The sequence below is a fragment of the Dipodomys spectabilis genome, unplaced genomic scaffold (assembly GCF_019054845.1).
Source record: "Dipodomys spectabilis isolate Male_0828 unplaced genomic scaffold, ASM1905484v1 ptg000156l, whole genome shotgun sequence".
NCBI lineage: Eukaryota > Metazoa > Chordata > Mammalia > Rodentia > Heteromyidae > Dipodomys > Dipodomys spectabilis.
Genome location: NW_024870833.1, coordinates 1264929 through 1290252, shown reverse-complemented (window position 1 = coordinate 1290252; position 25324 = coordinate 1264929). Strand labels below are relative to the sequence as shown.

General features: G+C 38.0%; 1 protein-coding gene across 4 annotated transcripts in view; it reads right to left on the bottom strand.

The window, feature by feature from the left end:
• The window catches only part of Dmd (dystrophin), a 1242252-nt gene that overhangs the window by 200329 nt on the left and 1016599 nt on the right, over nt 1-25324 (bottom strand). The window lies entirely within an intron of this gene.

Here is a 25324-nt window from a genome sequence, read left to right as displayed (position 1 = left end):
AGAGTTCCATGCTTTCAACTCTGGGATACTTGCTTTTGTTAGGTTTAGTGATGATCCGAATTCCTTTACCAATCGCATGTATAATTGGTGCTTCAAAATGTCAGTTGACTAGCTTGATATTGTTAGAAGAGGTAATCAGAGACAATGGAATGGTGTGTGATATTAGAGTATAAATTTTTTTTCTTTTGGTTGTGGGGCTTGAACTCTGGGACTAGGTGCTGGTCCCTGAGCTCTTAATGTGAGGTTACTTTCTCTTTTTATGGCAAACTTTTTTAAAAATTTTATTTTATTGTAAAGATGCTATACAGGGGGTTATAGTTACATGAGTAAGGTAATGAATACATTTCTTGTAAGGTAATGAGTACATTTCTTGTTGAGCATTGTTACCTTCTCCTTTGTTGTTCTCCCACTATCCCTTCTTTCCCCCACCTCCCTCACTCCTCCTCTCTCCCCCCACCCAAGTTGTAAAGTTCATTTCCAATATACTGTCTTGTGATTATCATTGCTGAAGTGGGTCAGCCTGTGTTTTTGTTTCAGTCTGTCATGGGGCTTGAACTCAAAGCCTGGGTGCTATCCTTGAGCTTTTGTGCTCAAGGCTAGAGTTCTACCACTTTGAGCCACAGGGCCACTTGCATTTTTCTGGTGGTTAATTAGAGATAAGAGTCTCATGGACTTTCCTGCCTGTGCTGGCTTTGAACTGTCATCCTCAGATCTCAGCCTCCTGTGTAGCTAGGAGTATAGGTGTGAAGCACTGGTGCCTGGCTAACAAAACTTTTTATATACTCTGTTACATATATGCTCATCTATAGATGTATAATACAGCTTTGGAATTCATTTTATAATGACTTTATTTTGTATCAGTCAAATCAATCTGTTTCCTTTTTTTCTTAAGGCAGTGGTCTTCTGATGTAGCCTAGGTGGTCTCAAATTCATGACGCTCCTGATTCTACTTAACAAATACCTGGGATTGCAGATATGTTTCATTATAGCTTGCTGTTAAACTTTTTTGAGTGCTTACATTGTAGAGTTTTGTTTGTTTACGAAGGCTGAAGTTCTGAAAATAGCTTTCAGATACTGTTTGGCTGGAATTGTTTTCCTTCGTTAAAATGAAATAATCATGGTTACATTTCCTGATCAATAAAATCTTCCTCCTGAATATAGTTTCAGGACATGGGAATTTTAAGAAATGTAGACCCTCAGTTTGATCCTCCACATAGCGAAAATAAGAAAAGAAACACAGAATATCATCAGATAAAGAAATAAAAGAGACATTCATATTAATACGTAGCAATTTTATGTGTATTCATTCTTTTCTGAATGTTCATTCTCCCCAATAATTTGAAATGCTGCTGATACCCACCATTTCTTAGTCTCCTGAAAAGCTCCCTTCTGAGTCAATCAAACAGTAACTTCACTGCATAGTAGATTGAGATGCAAGAAAACGTCAAAGCTAATACATCCTTGACTACACTGAATAATATGAAAGAATAGCTTCAAATAAAAGTTAACTTCATCCACTGCCAGACAATTTAAGGGTAATGAAACTCCAGATTCTTTGTTTTATATAGAGTAATAGAGGGATCAAATCACCCAACCTTTAACCTGACATGATACTTTATACCTTAGAGATAGGTCATTTAAATGACGTAAGAAATGCACTTGTACTTGTAGCTGCTAATTACATTTTTTTCATTTTGGCAGATAGAAATCCTTAATACAGAGAAAGAAGACAATAGCTGCAGTTTGAAGTGGTCCTTGGCCTTCAATTTCTCTTTCTTTGTCCATTCCATTTTTTTCTTCCTTTTCCTTCCCTTCTTCTCCAACTATCCTTCCTTCCTTAGTCTCCAACTCTTTTCTTGCCTTTACTTGTCTTTAAGATAAAGCCCTTCTGTCCTGATTCATTGACAGACTGAGCAAGACCTAATTTAAGAATCTGAGAAGGACTCCCTGATCCACTGGTTAGTCTGATGTTAGGGAATTAGAAAAACCCAAGCCTTCTTTGGCAGGAAGCATAGTGGAGAGCCAGAAATGTTAACCTTTCACTGCTCAGTGTAGCCTTTTCTTAAAAAAAAATCACAGTATTAGAAAAGGAAGAAAGAAGCTCCAGAAAGCATTTGGTCCAAACCTTTGTAGCCAGCAGCCAAACCTTTGTAGACAGTAGAAACATCTATGGTACCTGACTGAGCTAATGAATGGTAATTAAATACACACATAGACGCATACACACATGTACATTTGAGTATATGTGTAAGTATGTGCACATGCATGGATATGTGTATATATATGTACATAGATATGTGTGTATATATACAAACACCTATAATCTATAGTTGACTTTGCATTGTTAAGTATAAAGAAAGATTCCCCCAATTACATACCAGAGGAATTATGAGAATATGCTTGACCTGAGTGGTTGAAATTTAAAAAGAAATTTTCAAAACATTACAAGTCCCAGACCTACAAGAACCTTTAAGCTTGGTACTCTGCATTGTTAATCTTTTTTTCTTGAAGAAGGAAATCTTTTTTTTATCTGTATAGCTATGAAATTGGTCTAATAGTGAGATTCAGTAAGGTTTTCTTCCTTAACAAGTATTTTTCTCCTTTGGTTCACAGTTTATAGATGTACATAAGCAACTGCTTTGCAATTGTCATTTGAAACCATGAGATTTCATACTTAAAAATATCCTTAGCCAGGTGCTGGTGCCTCACACCTGTAATCCTAGCTACTCAGGAGACTGAGATCTGAGGATCATGATTTGAAACCAGCTGGGGCAGGAAAGTCAATGAGACTCTTATCTCTAATTAACAACTAAAAAAACAGAAATGGAGCTGTGGCTCAAGTGGTAGAGCACAAAAGCTCAGGGACAGTGCCCAGTCCTCAAGTTCAAGCCCCAGGACTAGGACACACACACACACACACACACACACACACACACACACACACACACACACACACACACACACACACACACACACACACACACACACACACACACAATGTCCTTGATGCAAGGAGTAAAAGAAAAATAACAACCTATGCTGCTCATTCCTTCTCTGCCCCATCACTGTCACATGCACATACACTGTACAGAACTACTTGCTTCACAAACAACACACAATTGGATGATAGTTCCTGGGGGTTGGATTCAGTCAGTGCTTCCTCATAAGAGATTGTTAAAGGGCTGTAGGTAAGTTTCTTTGAGGCTGCTAGATGATGCTGGTCTTATATCTGTTCAAACGTTAGTCAGATATGTAGAAACTTTCCTAAGAGTGTTCCCAGAATTATCATTTCATTTCTTGCAATAGTGCCTATGCTAACAGCAGCTGTTCCTTATCTCAGTGCACCAGTGGAAGCTTGTCATCCTTCACAAAGCCAGCCAATGTAATAGACACACATATCTTTTATGCCTGATGTGTCCATTTTTAGTAGCCCATCAAAAGTAGATTTATTGGCAAATAGTTTTTATATGACACCAGGCTGTCCTTTGGTATTTTCTTATACAGATGTTTCTACAACCACTACGTGTAATTCCAGCTCAGCTTTGTGATTCACATTCTCCAGGGTAAAAATTCTTCATTATCATCCAGCACCACCACCATAGGGTATTGTCTACTGAATTTAAACAGTAAACTACACATGAAGTTATTTATTCCAAAGTCAACCTCTGAATTTCCTCTTGCCTTACAGATACAGTATGTTAGTAAGAGCAAGAAAAAGCAGCAATATGCCATCAAATGATTTTCCTCCTTCAAGGTGACAGGATTCAATATTGTGCCCAAGGTGGTTTGGGGCACAATTGTGGGCCACACTATTGAGAAGCTGTGATTTCAACCATTTCTTAATGCATGATGAACAGAATGTGTCAAGTGATGCACCCCGGTGGTAAGCCATATTTTAATCTACACAGAGGCATAACCAGAAAATTAAAAAGGAATGCTAATTTTATTTAAACCATACCAAAACAGTCCTCTCTAGGATTCTAATTCAAATATATATTTATTATTCTTTCTACTGTTCTCATATTTGGTGGACTGGGACTTTTAGATTATTACATCATTGGGTCAAAAAGTGAGGAAATGAGATGAAATGTGATAAAATAGGAAATGACTTCTAGGGTTCAGAGAGAGACATGGTAGGGATGAGCATGTGGCTTAGTGGTAGAACACTTGCCTAACTTTCATGAGACCATAGATTCAATCATCAGCACTACCAAACACACACACACACACACACACACACACACACACACACTAACTTTCATGAGACCATAGATTCAATCATCAGCACTACCAAACACACACACACACACACACACACACACACACACACACACACACACACACACACACACCCATGAAGGGAAGGAAAGGGAGAGGGGGAGGAGAGAAAGAAACAGAAAGACTCATTATTTTAGGGAAAGATTTATTAATCACTGGTAGTTGGCTCATCAGAAGGGTGAATATTCTAGTTATGTCTTTATGGATAGATCTTACATTGATGTAGCACGCAATGTTTTTTAACCTACTTTCAATATGTCCCCATCCCAACTCCAGGAAATGTTTGAACATTTTGTCTACTCACCCTAGCCCATCATGAATTTTTAATACTACAAATATACACTATATGTCTCTTTAACATTGTATGCTATTTGTGCTTTACACATAAAGATAACATTTTTTTATTTCTCCAGCAACCAATATTTGCTACTTGGGAAAATTTCATCCCAATTGAGAATGCTTGATCTAGAGGAAGTGGGTGTTGCAGAAGGAATAAGAAGCAACTGAAAATCTCTTAGGTGTCTGGAACATGGCAAATGAATGGGTTTGATGGTCATGACATACTGTGCTTTAGGTATTATTTTCATTTTGCACATAATAAAGTCAGTAAGGTTACATGAAACAACATGGTTAAAGTCCTAAATCAGTAAGACATAGATACTAACTTTAGTTTGTGCCACAAAATGAAGTCCTGGAGCTTGACCTCAAGGCCTGGGTGCTGTCCCTGAGCTTTTGCTCAAGGTTAGCAGTCTGCTACTTGAGCCACAGCTCTTTGTCTGGCTTTTTTGGGGGGGTAGTTTATTGGAGACTGGCTGGCTTCAAACCTGATCCTCAGATCTCAGCCTCCTGAGTAGATAGGATCACAGGCATAAGCCACCAATGCTAGGCTACTATTTCTGACTTTTCATTCACCCTCTATATCATTGCTATCAGGAGCTGCTTGAACAACTTTATTGCTACTACACTGTGAAAGAGCTCCTTTGAATTTCCAAAAGCTTTCCTGCTGATTAGAAAGAGCTTCCTTTTGGATTGGTAGAAAATCTACCTTGCTATAATCTGTAATTTCCACTATTGGTTCTGTTCTAAAAGTCCAAAATAAATCAACTGCACAATTCGGAGAAGTTAGTTGCAAAAGAGGTAAGATTTCTTTTTATCTGGTAAAGACAAAAATAGAGTCCCAATTCCTGGAGAAACAAAACAAACCTAACGCTAGCCATCTATTGTGCAGAAATACTTCTTATACAGTGAGCACTGGACAAAGGGCTGGTGATTTTGCAGTAAATAATAAAGAAACAGCTTCTTGCTCTTTATGCTTAGTTTTAATCTTTAAGTATTTTTAAATAAGCACATCGATTCCAGCATTAAAATCAACCAACTGGTACTTACTGAATACACATGATATGCCCAGCCCCATTTGAGGTATTGCAGTCAAGGGTGAGATAGAGGAAAGTATGGTGTTGTAAGGAGACTCTACCATATCCCAGGCCATTAAAGACTTCATTATTTCAAAGATACTTGGTTTTTAGAACCAGGTGGCAGTGGCTCACGCTTGTAATCTTAGCTACTCAGGAGGCTGACATCTGACCGTCTTAGATCAAAGTAAGCCCAGGCAGACAAATCTGGGAGACTCTTATCTCCAAGGTAAAAGTGGAGCCATGGCTCAAGTTGTAGTGTTATCCTTGAGTCAAAAAAATTCCAGGGAGGGGCTGGGAAGGTGGCTCAGTGGTAGAGCGCTTGCCTTGCATGCATGAGGCCCTGGGTTCGATTCCTCAGCACCACATTAGCAAAAAGAAAAAAGCCGGAAGTGGCACTGTGGCTCTACTGGTAGAGTGCTAGCCTTGAGCTGAAGAGCTGAGGGACAGCGCCCAGGCCCAGAGTTCAGGCCCCATGACTGGACCCCAAAAAAAAAAAAAAATTCCAGGGAGACTACAAGGGCCTGAGTTTAAGCCCCAGTACACATGCACCTTCAGGTTTAGAAGAGCATATATTATAATGGGATTATTATTAGTCAGGGGCCTGGCAGGAAACATATGGCACATTGAAATTAGGTGAGGAGAGTTTAATAAAAGAGCTGTTTTCAAGTGAGTGCAGAGCGTAGGGAAATCACAAGAGATAATATTAAAAACAGAGAGCCATTCTGCATGTGCCCCGAGATGGTCATGTGACAGGATGTCTTGTAGCCTCAGGCAGTGATGGACTCAGGAAATAAGCATGTTGTCTTCATTCTCTGGTTTCCTACTGTTTCCTACTAAGGTGCTTCAGTGGCTGAACTCAACCTGAAGGTAAAAGAGTCCAGGATTTCATCCATGAACTCTGGTCAAGAGTTCCAAGACCCAGAGCAACCCAGGGAAGTGAGGAGAGTGGATGTGGAAGATGAAGAGGGCAAAGTAGAGACACTCTTGTCCTCCTGCTATTGCAATAGTCTCAGATTTTTGGTGGGTTCTTCCTAGCTCCACAGCTAGTATACTGTAGCCTCATATGTTAATTTCTTCAAAGTACTATTCAGTTCATATGGTTGTCCCTTATTCAAAAACCTTTCATAGATACTCTCTATATATACTAATTTTAAATTTCCTTCTCTTGGTATCCAAGGCCCTTACATCCTGACAACCTCACCTTACCTCTTTCCCTAATCCCACCACCCCAATGCTTCTTAACCCCATCCTCATGGACAGACACAGTTTCCTCTGTTATTTCCAGTCTTTGCTTCTTTAGAATAATGCTTCACCCACTTATTCATGTTTTTCTTTCCATAGTTATAAATTGTATCCTCAGTAGTGTGATAAAATCTCAGATTTACTGAGTTGGTTCCTTTCACTTGGCACAATGCATCTGAGTTTCACATATATCTCTATGTTCATCAATAAATGTTCCTTATGGGGCTGGGAAGGTGGCTCAGTGGTAGAGTGCTTGCCTTGCATGCATGAGTCCCTGGGTTCAATTCCTCAGCACCACATAAGCAAAAAGAAAAAAGCCAGAAGTGGCATTGTGGCTCAAGTGGTAGAGCACAAGCCTTGAGCTGAAGAGCTGAGGGACAGGGTCCAGGCCCAGAGTTCAGGCCCCACGACCGGACCACCCCCCCAAAAAATATATGTTCCTAATAATTGCTTAATAGTACTCTAATAGCTTGTTTAACAATTCAACTGTTGAATGACATTTAGGCCTCTTTTCACATTGTGGATTCGTCAATAGAATTGGTTATTAATGTTTGTGTATAGGCCTTTTCTGCTCCTGGATGGAACTCTACTAATTGAGCCATACTTCCAGTTTGGCATGCACTGATTTTTGTGTAAACATAAAGTTTCATTTCTCTAAGGCAAATGTTTAAGAGGAGGTTTGTTGGGTTCCAGTATATTTTTAATGGCTGAACAATATTCCATTAATGTGACCTACCATAATCTAATAAAGAGATTGCTTCTTTTCCAGTTTTTAACTTATATTAGTTAAGGCCACAATGCCCATCTTGGAAGGTAAACCTGTTCACATACTTTTGTTAATTTTTTCAGCAAAATTCCTAGCAGTATATTCATTTGATTAAAAGCCATGAACAATTTTAAAGGCATTTTATATCAATTATACTTCTGTCAACAGAACTCTTCACTGATTCATATGGAAAGACAAAAATCAATTTTCTGTATACCTATGGTATTTTGTTGGTATAGTTTTCAAGGCATATTAGATATAGCACTTGATGCAGTGCATTATTAGAGAATAAGCCTTTCCTACTCTCTGTTTCTGACATATTGCAAACTCTGAATTCAGAAAGGTATTCAGCACATCATTGGCTTTCTTATTCAAAGCCAACTCAATTTCACATGGAACATAGATAAATTCAGAAGAACTAGATTTGAGTCTTGGCTTAAGTTTACTTAAGTTTACTTTTTCTTCTTGAGTCATATTTTCCTTATGTGCAAAATGGGAATAATTATATCTCCCTCATTGTCAGGATAAAATGCTAAAATCAATATAAGATTGCTTTGTGAAATGTTAATTGCTATACAAAATAATGCTTGTAACACACACCTATGAGCCATTGTCGGACTGATGGCAATTATGGGATCAATCTCCCTGCTTCAGTTGGGCAGTATTTGTCTTTAGTCCTTAAATTCATTCCTAACTGTTATTAATGTGCCACGTAGTATAAAATATGGCAATGAGCAATGCCTTTGAATACTATCTAACTGCCTAATCTTATGGTTCTTCTCTCTGTGTATCTTCTTTGATTAATGACATCTGTCCAATAAATGCTATTCAATAGGAATTATGAGATAATTAATATACTGATTTTAGAAGGCCACCAACTCTTCTTTTTTTTTTTTTTTTTTTTTTGCCAGTTGTGGGGCCTGAACTCTGGGCCTGGCTGCTGTCCTCCCTCAGCTCTTCAGCTCAAGGCTAGCACTCTACCACTTGAGCCACAGCACCACTTGCGTTTTTGTTTTCTGCTTATGTGATGCTGAGGAATTGAACCCAGGACCTCATGCATGCATGGCAAGCACTCTACCACTGAGCCACCTTCCCAGCCATACCAACTATTTTCTAATGAAAGAATTATCATGATGGTAATATATACATAGATTAGAGACAGGAGAGTAGAACAGACAGATTAATACTAAGTGAATGTGGTGTATAGGGTAGTGAGAATGCACAGATGATTTTTTTATTTTTCAGGTTTATTCACTAGGCTATTGGGTCTCATTGACAGAAAAATATGCTGACAGGTAGATTTCAGATTAATAATATATTAATACTGAATTATTTGGAAGGTGAGTCTTCACCAAAACTCAATGGAGCAACAAGATCCAAAGTATTAGAATTATAGCTTAAGTTTTGAAAATGTCTGGACTTTTTTAAAGAAAGGAAAATTGAATTCTACACAGATAGCACATTTTTATAAAACAGAATACCATTCAGAATTTAAAAATAATGAAGCCCTACTTATGTTATTTTTGTGTTACTACTGGGGCTTGAACTCAGGGCTTCATGATCTTGCTTACTTTTTTTCACTGAAGGTTGAGCCATACCTTCAGTTATGGCTTTTTGCTGCTTAATTGGAGATAAGAGTCTCTTGGAACAGCAAGAAAGATAAAATCTTCTGTGTCCCTATCTTGGGATTCATTTTTCTTAGTATCAGCTTATGTGGTCATATGTACATAGTTTTTGACCTCTTCTGCTTGTCCTAGACATATACTAGTTATTGAAGATAAGGGAAACCATGGGACCTATGCTTCTTTGGGTCTGGCTTACTTCACTTAATTTTTTTCCGTCTTTCCATTTCATGTAATATGTGATTTTTTTTTGTTTCTTTGTATGTTCTTCCCCCTTGGTATAACCCTTGTTGTCACTGTATTTGATTCCAGTGTACTGCATCTTGTATATACATTTTTCTAATTTAGGAAATGGAAGGGAAAGAACAAAATGCTGAAATAAGGATATAGAATGACCCATTGTAATAGCAAGATGTACAAGACACTATGTTGAAAATGAAGTTTACAACTTTGAGCGGGGGGTAGGAGTTGGGGAGGTGGGGAGGGAAGGGATGGTAGGGGAAAAACTAAGGAGGGGGTAACAATGCTTGATAGGAAATGGACTCAGTACCTTGGTCATGTGACTGTAACCCCTCTGTATAGTATCTTTTTTTTTTTTTTTTTTGGTCGGTTGTGGGGCTTGAACTCTGGGCTTGGGCACTGTCCCTGCACTCTTCAGCTCAAGGAGAGCGCTCTATCGTTTGAGCCACAGCACCACTTCTGGTTTTCTAGTGGTTTATTGGAGTTAAGAGTCTCATAGACTTTCCTGCCTGGGCTGGCTTTGAACTGCGATCCTCAGATGTCAGCCTCCTGAGTAGTTAGGATTATAGGTGTGAGCTACTGGTGCCCAGCTTAGTATCTTTACAATAAAAAAGATATATTAAAAAAAGAGTCTCTTGGATTTGTCTTCTTGGATTTAGTTTAAAACTGTGATCCACAGAGATCAGTCTTCTGAGTATTTAGGATTACAGGCATGAACCTCCAGCACCCAGCTAAGTCCTATCATTTTTGGTAATATGGATCAATTCTGAAAACATTCTAAGTAAATAAAGTTAGTCACAAAATGATTAATATTATATGGTTCCACTTACAGAAGATATCTAGAAATAGCTTGTGGAAGCAGAAAAATGGTTGCCAGTGTATAAGTGTGGGAGGAAATGAGGAGTTATTGCTCAATGGGCACAGCATTTCAATTGTATGAGATGAATGAGTTATCGAGATAGGCTATATGAGACAGTGTTTAGAGTTAGTAATACATTGTTGTGCACTTAAACTTTTAAGAGGGTCAATCTCATATTAAGTATTCTTACCACACCCCCACTCTAACACCCCCACTCTAACTTCTCTGCAAACACACAAAAGGAAAGGGATATAGAAATCACTGGGCAGTAGATAGGTTTATTACCTTTATCTTGTTTGTGGTGATAGCATCACGAGATTATACATATGCTTAAAATCATTAATTATATACATTCATATGAATAGTTTTTGTATACGTTAGACCTCAATAAAGCTGTGAAAGTAAAGATAAAAGATCAGGTACATTGTCTAATACTGGAAAGAGCAAAGGGAAGTATATCCCGAGGAAGGCTCCCACATGGTGGTGGGCAAGTCACAAGGCCAACCTAGGTGTAGGGTGAGGTATGAACAGCTATAATTCTAAAGGACTGATGGTGTCTCTCTAGGAGTTTTGTTTTTTTAAAGAATGCATTTGATTTCATGAGCATTGGTGACCTCAACAGGACAATTTCTTAATAGTTGTCAAAGCTGATCCAGATCCCAGAGGCTAAAGGAAGGACAGCATAGAGAAGTAGCAGGAATAGGTCCTGCTTAAGCATTTGAGTTTGAAGAGAGAAAAAATGTGGAGAGAGATAACAAGGGTTGCTCAACCCTCACCCCTGCCCTGCATACCAGTCTATTCAACTCATGAATATACTTAGGGTTTTTCTTTATGATGTTAAATTCCCTGACAAACATTTCTTTCTTTGTAGCTTCCTGCAGTCAAAATCAAGACTACAATATAGTCGTAAAGTCTTCATGTAGTTACTGAAGCTGAATATATCTGCATCATTTTCCCCAGTGCAATTGCTCTCTATGATTTCTGTTTTCTTTTGATGTGAGCCATATAGTTCCTGTAGAAAGTGTAACTTTTCTGTCATTTATCTAAAAGGCTGGGTTAAATTTAACACTTTCAAAACATTACATTAAAATAAGAATAGTGCTTTCTATGTCTGCATCATATATCAAAAGTAAATATTCAATGAAGACTTGAAGATCACTTACTAAACTTTCAGAGATGGGCAGATTTCCCATAAAGATTTCAACAGCAGAGACAGATGGACTACATTCCAGAGGGGAAGGTCACGAGAGTGATGAATGAGACCTCTAATGTCTGACATAGCTGTGAAAATCTTTATGGCTAACTAAAATTCCTCACGAATAACAACCTGTAAATATTCTATGAGCTGTCAGACGGATAATGTTGAGGTCTGAGACCATCACACATGGCGAACAGAATACCATACCATGAGTTTGTCAGTAGACTGCCAAGTCATTTTGAGTGTCAGACTTGCATTTGGTCTGGGAAGTCAACAGTTCATGCTAAACTATTTAGCATGGTGACTCAATTGTACAGATAAGGTCATATCTAAGGTCCAATGTTGCTGGCTGCCTCCTTCTATGGTGTAATAAACAATATTGAATGCTATTACTTATGAATGAAAGACTCCTTCAAAGGAACTTATGGAAAAGAACCCTACTGTGAGGAAGAAAAAAAATCAAGCCTTATCAGGTCAGATATAAGCAGATAATATCTGTATAAAATAGAGCTGTGCCCTAATTTATGCTCCTGAAATTTCTGAATAAATTTGAATAGAATTGGCTGACTTCATTTCCAGAGAAGTTTTCTCCAGGTAATGGTAGTTACAGTCTTTGGGCTGTCTGGGTTAAGTCAGGTTACTAACAAGTCAGTGCAATATTGCCAGCTGCCTTTAGTGTCTCTCCAGATGTGCGTTTAAAGACGGCAGGCAGTCAACACCATTTGCTGAGTGCTCTCTGTGTGAACGCTATTGTATTAGGCACAAGGGAAATTTCAAGGAAAGTAATATTGGAAACCTGAGACAGTAGGGAGCAACTCAGATATTAAAAACCAAATGACTATAGATGAGCTATACCTCCATTTAGAAAGCAAGATGGGAAGAGTGAGGGAGAGCTAATGACATGATAACAATTAAAGCAAAGAGAGGATAGAATTGAGTGTAGGTCCTAATTCTTTATTCCACTGTTAAAGAATTACATTAAACATGTTTACCTTAGCCATAGTCTAATGGTGAGCACAATGTGCTTCAGTCCTTTCCTTGGCTTGCCAATGTGATTTGTTTTCGCAGACACGATTTTTAGCAGGCATGAACAGAGGCTTGTCCTCTTATGCTCTGGCAACCTGTCATGAGTACATGCCCAAGGTGTCTTCTGATCCTTCAGCCTGAGAGCCTCAAATCTCAATGTATTTAGAGATAATCTAAACTGAATATACAGCCTAGAGGCAAACCTCAGCAAACTCAGCCTGAAGCAGAGATTTATACTTGGGCTTTATCTAGACTCATGCAGAATATGAAGCTTTGCATTCTCATGTAGAAGTTATATATAAGCCACTTGATTTGGTGAAAACTTGGTGGCTTGTTGCCAGCATTATTGTACACACAGGTGGAAGACACACAGAGAGAGTTACGGAGATAAAACAAGACCAGGCTGGGAATGTGGCTTAGTGGTAGAGTGCTTGCCTAGCATGCATGAAGCCCTGGGTTTGATTCCTCAGCACCACATACACAGAAAAAGCTGGAAGTGGCACTGTGGCTCAAGTGGTAGAGCACTAGCCTTGAGCCAAAGAAGCTCAAGGACATTGTCCAGGCCCTGAGTTCAAGCCCCAGGACTTGAAAACAAAAACAAAAACAGGTGCCAGTGGCTCTTTCCTGTAATCCTAGCTACTCAGGAGGCTGAGATCTGAGGATCATGGTTAAAAGCCAGCCCAGGCTCTAATCTCCAATAAACCACCAGAAAACTGGAAGTGGCACCATGGCTCAAGTGGTAGAGCACTAGCCTTGAGTTGAAGGATGCAGGGACAGCATCCCAGCCCAGAGTTCAAGCCCCACAACCAGAAAAATAAAATAAAGAATAAAACCAACATCAAAATGATTAGAAATAGTCTCAAGCCAAAATATCTCCTGTTTGCTTAGCTCCTTCTTCGACTGTCATCCAAAGATTGTGTGGGGATTATTCTCTTTATGTGGTTGAGTAGTGTGGAATCCATTCACTACTTTCTAGAATTTTCTCTAACTATGACCATCCAGAATGGTTGAAGATATGAACTTGAATATGCATTACTAAACGGCCCCAATCTCAGTTTTGTCTTCTGTGAAATGGTAGTGATAATCCTGATTTTACAAGGTTTTTTAGAAAAGTAAACAGGTTAACCTATGGAAGTAGTTCCCCAGTGTTAAGAACATAGTGTTCCCTGTCTTTTATTTCTCCCCACTCCTACCCTCACTATATTCGTTATTAATGCTATGAGTTATAAGGATGTTTATTCCATTAACTAACCTACTACTACTCTGAGGAATCTCAGAGTACCCAGAAAAATGAGAAAAGGTCTCTCTGATCTAGAGTTTAACTATTAACTATTAACCATCAAAGCATGGACCCATGAAACAGCACAAGGGAGTAATCCTTCTTCCTTTTTGCCATTTTTTTTTTTGGATTTTGAAATAACTGTGTGCAATTCTCAGAGTAGTAAAACATAAAAGGCAAAAAATTTTCCTTTTGGCATTCTGGTGCTGGTATCAACTATGAAAATCAACTCTCTTTTATCATTTTATGGTTTTTTTTTGCATTGGAATTGAAAAAAAATAGCTAAATGTTTTCAGAAAGAAATGAAACAAACCATTTTGTTTTAATTTCAACTTCGAAGTCTGACTTTTAAGTTAAATTTTATAGTATGATTGATCTTTACCACCTTTCAGGATTCCTGAAGGATATAACATATACCACACATGAATATATATGTGTGTGTATACACACAGTGTGAAACATAGTAAACACTGCTTGACAAAAGTGGAAAGGAGGGAGGGTGACAATGGGAATGTGGTGAATTTGTTCAAAGTGTACTATGGGTATGGAAACATCATAATGAAATCCCTTCATAATGTACTTTTATGCTAACACAAATATTTAAAACAAATTATGTACCATATTAGCTTTTAAAAATTTTCTATTTAAATCGATGTAGATGATCTTTGTTTACAGAAATAATTGGACCTGAAGTTAAATGTTGGCCTATTTAAGATGTAAGCCTTGGTGGTCTCTATTTTGTACTAGGATAGCAAAATTAATGTGAGCTTGTGTGGTAGGCTCCAGGAACTTAACACCTCTAATGGAGATATCTATTCTATTTTTTCTGGACTAAGACTTTTTGTCTTCATCTTTTGTTTTCATAGCTAGCCTGTATGATTTGGATATGGTTTGTCTTGCAAGGTCAGGCTCGGTCCTCAGTGTAGAAATATTGAGGTAGTAGAATTTTTAAGAGGTAGGATCTTGTGAGAGGTCATTGGTGGCATGGCTTTCTGAAGAGGCTGAGGTTGTTCTTAGGAATTCTGATTACTTTCAAAGAGAATTTGTTGTTATAACAGAGTAAGCCTAACTCTTCCTGTCTTGCCATATGATCCTTTCGTGTGCATGTTCAACCACTGTAGTGCCATCTACCATGTGATGTGGCTATGGGCACTTTCATGAGAAGCTAAAGCAACAGCTATCTGATCTTGAACTTTTAGCCTCCAACACTAAATAGCATTTTTTTTAATAAAGTACCCATTCTTGGTATTCTCTTATAACAACAGGAAACAGATTAAGACATCCTTTCTCACTGTTCATCATATAAGGATAAATCCCTTCTGTCCTTAACCCACACCAAAAATAAACTCATTCTATGCATCTTCCAAAAATTTTCCCAGACATTTCCTTCTCAGACTTTCTCATATCAAATTGCCCCCATGTTGACTAATCTTTCAATTATTCTCTTTTGTCTGCCTATTTCTATCTCATTAAAACATTAGCACTCTCTAAAATTTATGTTTATATTCATTATACATACATAAGAAATCCCTTTTCTGAACAAAAGGGCTATAAGGAGAATACTCATAAAATTGCAAAGTGGGATGTTCATCATGTCAGAATAGTAAAAGAAAAGGAAGAACCTGATTTCTCATTACTAAGTATATCTAGTGACAAACAGAAACACACTTCGTTAGATTTTTTTTGTCAGATGTTAATGTCCTCATTCTTGGATCTACACATAGCCTGATGGACCAGTTTACAAAGAGCAACTTATTTTCTTCACTGTAGAATTAGTTCTTATTTCCACTCTAATACTGCAGTACACACTTTCTCATCTCTATTGTAGAAAGTCTGTGATTTTTTGGTAAAATAGGTTTATTTTGTTCAGAATTTGTGTGCCCCAAGGCCAGAATTCTATCTCATCTTTGTATTCCAGTATCTAATGTTTATTAATAATATATGAATGAATAAATGAATGATATAGATGCAGCAAATAAAAATGCTAGAGGTACATGTCACTTATTAACTCAGAATTCTAAGTGTTCTCTTCTCACTAAAAACAAATTCCAACCAGGTGCAGCAGCTCATGTCTGTAATGATAGCTATGTTTGAGGCTGAAATCAGGAGGATCATGGATTGAAGTTAGCTTAGGGGAAAAGTGATCCTAGGCAAGAAAGCTTTCAGCCATTAAAAAGCTGGGGATGTAGGCCCACGTAGTGGGGTTCACTCCTCATCTCAGCATAAATAGGAGGATTATGGTCTCAACTGGTCTGGGTAAGAAGCAAGACTCTATTTGAAAAGTAACAAAAGCATAAAGGTCTATGGGCATGAGTCAAGTAATTGAGCAACAATACGAGCAAGGCCCTGAGTTCAAACCTCAAGATCATCAAAAAGAACGAATAAGAAGAATAAATTCCAAAGACTTTTGCCCATAGTCAAGATACTATCTGATCTGGTCCTCAGTCTCTACTGACTTTCTATCATTTGTCAACTTGCTTCCTTGGCTTTAGTCATATGAACTTCCTAGCTATTTCCCAGTACCTCTAAACATGTTCTTGCTCTGGGGCTTTTATCTTCATTACTTCTACTACATGGACTCTTGTCCCTCTACATTTGCCTGTTTCACTCTCTTACTGCAGTGTTATAAAAATCTGGAGAAAATTGATTTTTTAATTGGCTTCCTATAGTCGAATTCTTGCCATCATTGGTATGTATGCTGCTAAACTTAAGATGTGAGGCAAGAGGCTGATGTAATTTTATGTTGTCCCTAAAGTCTTTACCTCTTAATGGAGATTATGAGGTCAGACACATTGAGTAATGACCATCATTGCTTACGTTGAACCAAATCATCAAAACCTTTATGGAAGCGAGAAGAAATCAAACTTCCCAGTGATTGGCATGGGCCCATTACAAAAAAAGGAAGTCTGGTTTGCAGGCTGGCCTGTATCTTACTCTTAGATGTGCAAGAAATAATGACGCAATCAGATAGTCTTAACAAGATTGATTGTAATATATAACACAAACCTACATCACTGAGAAGTGGGGAGGTGATAAAATATTAGAGAAGGAAAGAAGAAAATTGAAGCCACAGGGAACAGAAACCAAAAGTAAATGTATTCTGTGGACAGAAGGGAGATGCTATGCCACTGTGATAGTTTGAATTGTATAGCAGCAAATACATAGAGTTAGGGAAGTGTTCATAAGTTCCATAAGGGCTGTTGTGTTTGTCCTTCTCCATGTTCTTCTGCATCCTAAAAATACCCTAATCAGTGAAACCTATCCTTGTTTCTTGCAGCCTCGAGGAGACACAGCACAAAACAAACCAATACCTGCAGCAGACTGAAGTCAGGATGATTTCCATTGCCGATATCTAGAGTCTATTTAAAGATCCAGAAAAATAGTTTTTGAAACAAGCTGAAGTTTACGTAAGTCTATAAAGAAGCAAAATGCTTTTTGTTCTTACCTCAAAATTCTCACCCAAAAGTATTTTGTAATCCCAAACTCTTTGTGTTCGGTAAATGGAAAACATCCAAATGGAAAAATGAAAGTAATGATTTTTGCCCACAGGGAAGTGATTCCACCATGTCTGTGGTGCAAAGCTTTGTATTCTGGGACAGATGACAAAATGCTACCCTAGGCCAAACTCACAAATGCCTCCATCTTCCAAGGAGTGTAAAAAATATACCCTTTTAAAGCCACCATTCCACTAACATAGCGTCCATGTCATGAAACTGATTTGGGACTTGAGTGTTGGTTGCCCTGCCGCAGGACCTCATGAAGCCAAGAGGAATCTGTCACAATGAAGAAGCTGAAATAAGAATGACACGGGCAGTTGTTTCATGTCTGTCATTCTACTGGCTTCATTTTCATTTAGCAGCAAGAAAAAAGAATGATAGGGATCAATCTAAATGTTACCATTTAGCTCCAAAGCCAGAGAGTGCATTGACTACCCCAGTAGCTTCATGAAGTCTGGGCGAGGTGAATACTGGTGACCTTAGATCCCCTTGGCCATGCAGTGCCAACCTATACCCAGGTGTAAGAATTGGCTACTACTAAGGGTCCTTTGTCCCTTTCACCAGAGAACTTTCTGCAGTCTCATAGGAACTAACTACGCGGCTATGTCCTATTTCCCTGAAACCCATAGTCAGTGACTGGTTCATACAAAGGAAAACCAGCTTAGTCCCCTTGCCTTAAAGGGAGGCTAACTCTTTTGTGTAATATGTGTTCCAGAGGCCTCTGTAGCATCAGGCTGAAGATCTTTTCATCTTGATGATCTGACCAACGTTTCTTCTGGTGTGGGCAGATTCCCCAACTCCCTTTCAGAGAGTGAGTGTGCTGTCAATAAATTGCTTCTGTGTGAAGCTGCTTCAGAGGCTCTGTTTCCAGAGAAATATACTGAAATCTATGGTGTCTAAGTCATCCTAGTAATGGTATTGAGGAAGTTTTGGGGAATACAGGACTTTCAGTGCTCAAATAAGGAAAATTGGGATGAATGATTACTTATGGAAGATGAATAAGTGGATTCCTTCTTTCCTGCTTAAAAGATGGTTTGCATGGAATGACTTGGAGGATCAGAATAACATAGAAAAATGAGTGGCTTTCTGGTAAAAATTAGTGGCTCTCTCGGGAAGACAAGTTTGATTTGCACTGTGGATATAACTTCTGTGGGGTAAATATTCCTACTATAGCTGATTGTAAGTTACTAACAATAGGTTTAATAGCCAGCTCACAATTCCTTGTATATTTAACAACTGAATTGGTTCTCTCTAGCAAGGCTAAACCATTTCTAGCACACAATTTCCTATAGCACAAAATGAGAACATTCCTTATGTGTTCAAATAAAAGGAATATGTAGGGCCAGTGATGCAAAATTTCATTACCAAACATACTGTAAAACAAGTAAACATGAAATCATATTGGAGACTATAAATTTATGCTAAAGGAGCTGGTTGCAGTGGATCATGTCTATAATCCCAGGAAATGGTTCAAGGTTAGTTCAGGTAAGAATGAGTTGTGATCTCTCAACTAACAAAGCCAACATGGAATTTCACGGTTGTAATTCTAGCTACACAGGAGGTGGGAGGTTCCCTATCTGAAAAAAAAAGCAGCAGAAGCCAAAAGGTCTCGGTGCATGTCTTTAGGGGGAGAGCACTAGTTTCCTAAGCACAAGGCTCTGAGTTCATGACCCTAGTAACAGCCAAACAATTGAGAAGAACAAGAGCTAGAGCAAAAGGTTTTGAGAAAAGAGTGCAGCTATTATCAATGCCACTTTATATTTATAGACACACGAGCTAAATCCCTGACAGGTAACGTGACATTTGTTCAGATTCCTAACATGCAGGGCAACACGTAACTGCTGAAGAAACTGGCCCAAAATATTTTCCTTGGTAGCTTTAGGCGGAAAGTTGTTTCCCATTACGCCTGCAAGAATCTGATTTTTATCGCAATGATTTAAGTCAAGTTCAAACTTAGTAGCTAATTTATGCTGCAGCACATCCATCTGCTAAGGGCAAGGGTAGCATAGGTCAGTACACGGTTCAGTGAATGACAGCAATTATTAGATATACTCATAGGTCTATCTCTCTTCTGTCTGTCTTTCTTTTTCTCTCAAGTATGTAAAGTAGGGGCTAGGGTGAACATTTGGCAACTCTAAGTGGAAACAAATAGTTTCACTCAATGTATTTTGGAGAAACTCAAAGCTTGGGTTGCTTTGATAAGAGGGAAAAACAGTTAACCAGGGATATGACTAAGGTAGTTAAGATGATAAGGCCTGCAAGATATAACCGATCCTTTTTTTTTTGGGGGGGGGGTCCGGTCGTGGGGCCTGAACTCTGGGCCTGGGCGCTGTCCCTCAGCTCTTCAGCTCAAGGCTAGCACTCTACCACTAGAGCCACAGCGCCACTTCTGGCTTTTTTCTTTTTGCTTATGTGGTGCTGAGGAATTGAACCCATGGCCTCTGGCATGCAAGGCAAGCGCTCTACCACTGAGCCATCTTCCCAGCCCCTGATCCATTTTTTAAAAAAATTTGAATAAATAATAAAAGGAAATTTGTCTTACAGTTTTTTGACTCCAATAGACCATAATACTGTAAGAGGTCACTGGATTAAAAGCAAAAGTATTAAAAGTTTGCATTCTTCCCCATTTTTAAAGTAATATGTGATTATAACAATCTGCAAAAGTAAAAAGAATAAGAAAACACAATATCTTTGCATTTTCTTTTCAGTCTTTCCTTTATGTATACCTTACTGTTATTTATATTTTATTTTCTAATATAGTTGTAATCATGCTATAGTTTGAAGTCAGTGTTTTCCCTTAATGTATTACATTGGCACAGTCATGTATTATAACGTGTAAAGTTATGAATGCTCTTAGTCCATTCTAAGCAGTAACATTACAGATTACATTATTTATTGAGTGTCTACTATGTGATAGTATACTAAATCTCATGTCACTGTATATTATCCATAGTGGGAGTAAATTTACCTCTTGTTACTTTGAGTATATGACATAATTTTTTTTGGAAATATTTACTGAATATCTACTGAGTTCCAGGTATCACAGTAGGCTCTGGAGAATATAACTGTCAGCAACACTAATACCACCTTGATCTTATAAAAGATCAGCATCAGCCTATTAGAGTATTCACTGGATAAATGACTACTGAGCTGGGTGCTGGTGACTCATGGCTGTCATCCTAGCTACTCGGGAGTCCTGAGTATCAAGGTTTGAAGTCAGCCCAGGCTGGAAAGTCTTCCAGACTCTTATCTCGAATTGACCACCTAAAAGCCAAAAACAGAGTTGTGGCTCAAGTAGTAGAGTGTTGGTCTTGAGTTTAAAAGTTCAGGCACAGCACCGAGGCCCTAATTTCAAGTCTCAGGGTGCGTGCACGTGTGTGCATGCGCGCGCACGCACACACACAAACACAGACACACACACACACAAAACTATTGAGTCCATATAATGTACCATATACTAGAGTTCCATATTAGATTCATGAAAACCAGTTTCAGAAGGGAGAGTACCAACTGGCATTGAGAACTGAATGCAAAGAGAAATATTTCATAATTAGTTCTATTCCAACAACCATACATTCATTCCTATTATAAAACCAAATGTGATGATACTAATACTAATAGTAAACACTTAGTATAACAGTGACTACACACAGGCACCTTTATAAAGGTTTTACATATAGTAATTACTCAGTCTTCACTATAACCTTAGAAAGTAATGCTACCATAACTCATGGAATTCAAAATCCTACTGGTCATTGGTACATTCTGATTGCAGAGCTGGTAAAATCTGTGTGATTTTACTTAAAATTTTACTTAAAATTGATGAAATATGGACATATTGTTATTTTCTTCACATTTTTAAAGAAGAAGAATAAGAGATACAAAGCCATAACTAGAATATCTGAGTCAGGACTGGAACCCCCACCCTTTTTCTTTCAGAGAAAGGGTCTTATTACATGCTCACACCATCCTGTCAGACTTAGCAGGGACTATAGGCATGTACCTAGATAGCCTATATTGTTAATCAATACTCCATAGCATTTTTATTTATATTACTTTGGTCCAAAGGTGTTGAGAGAACAATTCGGGCTCTGTACATTTTCTTAGTATGTGTCTGATTAAAAGGAAGAGAAGAGAGAAACACTTTTGTCAATATCAGGTGAAATTGACAAGTTACTGACTTGGATATCTGTTCTTACTGGGAAACCAAGTGTAAGACATGGCTTAGAAGTTCAGAAATTAGGTGTCATTTTCAAATCATAATATTATAACCAAATTTATGGCCCTGGTCATGTTATTTGATCTTTTGTTATCTATAAAGTAAGGGAAAGACTAAGGTAATTTAGTGTGTCTCATAGTCTTGAGTGTAAGTCACAGAAGCAAAACATTTTTATATTGGGATCTAGCACACCTACATAACCCTCACTGAATAACCAAAGTATCCAAACAATACTTAACTTTTTTGTATGTATAATATATGATAATATATTTTCTAATGGGTTGCTTTTCATTTCAGTAATAATTGGTGGCTGATGGGGCTGGGAAGGTGGTTCAGTGGTAGAGCGCTTGCTTTGCATGCATGAGGCCGTGGGTTAGATTCCTCAGCACTACATAAGCAAAAAGAACAAAAGCCGGAAGTGGCACTGTGGCTCAAGTGGTAGAGTGCTAGCCTTGAGGTGAAGAGCTGAGGAACAGCGCCCAGGCCCAGAGTTCAGGCCCCATGACCGGACCCCCCCCCCCCCCATAAAAAAATAATTGGTGGCTGATTTCAGGATTCATTAACGAGTCTGAAATTCATTAATGAGCATATATATATATATATATATATATATATATATATATATATATATATATATATATGCTTCTCTCCAGTTAGTTACACAGAGTAAGGCAATTCTTGGGATGGTGGCTGGGAACTTCAGGAAAGATACAAAGTTGACTCTTTTGCCTTATAAACACTCACTTTCTTTTTGATTGAGCTATGTTCTTACTATTTTCTATAGAAAATTCTTGTCGTTATACATTTGGTAAATACCACCTTAGGGGGAAAGATGCACCCAGTTCTATGATACATTTAGAGAGAAATTAATTGGTGTGCCTGCAAAATGGTTCCATAGCCAGTTACTACAAAGAGCTATGGACTATCTTCCCCTTAGAATCTCAATTTATAATAAAGGATCAACATTTCCAATGAGAGAGAACTCCATATTCTTTGTTTTGTCAATCATTGATTCCAGAAGTATTATTTCAAGTGATAGTTATTGAAATCATAGAATAATAATATTCTGAGGGGCTGGGAAGGTGGCTCAGTGGTTGAGCACTTGCCTTGCATGCATGAGGCCCTGGGTTCGATTCCTCAGCACCACATAAGCAGGAAAAAAAGGCCGGAAGTGGCGCTGTGACTCAAGTGGTAGAGCACTGGCCTTGAGCTGAAGAGCTGAGGGACAGCACCCAGGCCCAGAGTTCAGGCCAATGACTGGATGCCCCCAAAATAATAATAATGTTCTGAGAAACACAGCTTGAAAAATATTCTTTTAGAAAATTGCAGAACTTGTAAAATATTGAGACAAACACAGATTCTTCTTGCTGTTAATAGAATAATTTTTACCTTTACTCAAACACAGTTATTCTTTTTGGTGAGAAACATGAATTTAGACTATAATCCCATATAATTGACAAAATGATGGGAAAAAATTCTTAAATTTTTGAAAACAACAAATCAGTAAATTCAACGGTGCTTTCTTTTTTTGTGTGAGTCTATAGCAGGACTTGAACTCAGGGCCTTGAGCTATCACTCAACTTTTTCTCTCACGGTTGATGTTACTTGAGCTGTGCTTCTATTTCTAGCATTTTACTGATTAATTGGAGATAAGAGTCTCATGGATTTGTCTTCTTGGGCTGAATTTGAACTATGATCCTCATATCTCAGCTTCTTAAGTAGCTAGAATTATAGGCATTAGCCAACACTACCCAGCTCAGCTTACTTTCTTGATCACTGACATTGAAAGATTTAACACTGAACCTAACAACTATATACATAATTATAATTTTTATAATGATGTGCACATTTGAAATTATACCATTATATTCACCTTTTTCTTGGAGTGACAGAATATTAGGAATGGTAGAGTAGGAGTGGTAGAATATAAAAAGAAGTATTAAAGAGAAAATAGTGTCTATCTAAGATAAAAGAAACTACTTCTTTAGCAAGTAGAAATTAGGACATCAAGAACAGTGAAGAGAATCTGCCTCTCCCTTCTGATGAAAAATGGACAACTGCTACTATAGTTTCTAAAGTGGTTTTTGTGTGTAGATAACTCTGTGTGTGGGGGGGGGTGAGGCAGGGAGAAACAAAAACACGGAGAGAGATACGAGTAATATGTGGAGAGACAGAATCTTCTTCTAGCTTTTAACCTTCAGAAATCACTATAATTATTCTAAGTAATCTGAAAGCAAATCACTAAACACATATTCATTCAAAGTCTTCTCATATGACCTTAGTAAAATTATAAAATGTGTTTATTTGGTCAGTTGTGGGGCTTGAATTCAGGGCCTGGGTGCTGCCCCTGAGCTCTTTTGCTTAAGGCTATTGCTTCTACCACTTTGAGCCACAGCTCCACTCCTAGTTTTTGAGTGGTTAATTGGAGATAAGAGGGACTTTTCTGTGAGGGCTGATTTTGAACCACAATTCTCAGATCTCAGCCTCCTAAGTAGCTAGGATTACAGATGGGAGCCACTCGTGCCCAGCTAAAATGTTTTTCTTTTTTTAACTTTGTAGAGTGAAAGAAGCTGTTTTTCTTTTATAGACTGTAATGAAATAACAAATAAGTGACTTCTAAGCTACCCTGCCTCAAACATGGTTTTGATGGTCCACCTAACTTCAGGTACAAATTTCTAGAGACCTATTTGTCAATGCTCATGCAAATCCTTGCAAACATAAACATCGTTTATCACAGGATGTTAGTTAGATAAGTGCAGTTAGTCATTTATCTTGTAGAATATGGCTGAGATGTTTATATAGGTTTACAAAGTATGTTAGCCATAGCATTGGATATTATAGTGAACATATTCCCTCTTTGTAGTGGCACTGGGATGTCGTACTCACTCAGCTTGCTTGCTGAGCTGGCTGTGGCAGGAGCCACACCTACATACAGCATTGGCTGGGTAATTGGAGTTGGAGACTTAGTCTTTTCTGTCTGGCTAGCTTTGAGCTGTAATCCCTTATTTTAGCCTCCAGAGTAGCTATGGCTATAGGTGTGAGCCACCAGAACCGGGCCTGAAATAATCTCTATATCAAGCAATTCAGAATTGTCATGGTAATTTATTACAGACACAGAAGAGAATTCTGGCCAGACATTAAAATTTTACTCAGAAGAATATATAAAGAAACAAAGTGTTGTTTTTAATATACTTAGAAGGAAAAAAAACACAGCTTATGAAACTATACTATGTTTTATATTCCTGCTTGGTTTAAAAGAAAATAAGAGAATTTGGACTCTTTCTCTCCCTTTCTCTTTCTTTCTGTCTCTCACAAACAGACAGACATATACAATTACACACATCACATACACAAAGACAGAAAAAAATATAAGCCAAATTTTTATAGTAGTTAGCTCTTAGTAGTAGGATTGAGGATAACTTTTCTTTTCATTTTTGTACTCTCTGCTTTCTAAATGTTCCTGGACGAGTATACATTACCTTTATAATTTAAAAGAGTACAGCATGAAGACACAATCCATGTTGTCCTATATCTTCAATATCATTTAAAACAAATTGAAGTATTTTTAAAATGCAAGAGCAAAGCTTTGAGGCATATATTGATTTTTCATTTGGGTATCCACAAGATTGGTGGATTCTAGGGCTGGCTTCATTCAGACAAATAGATCAATCTTTTTTTTTGTG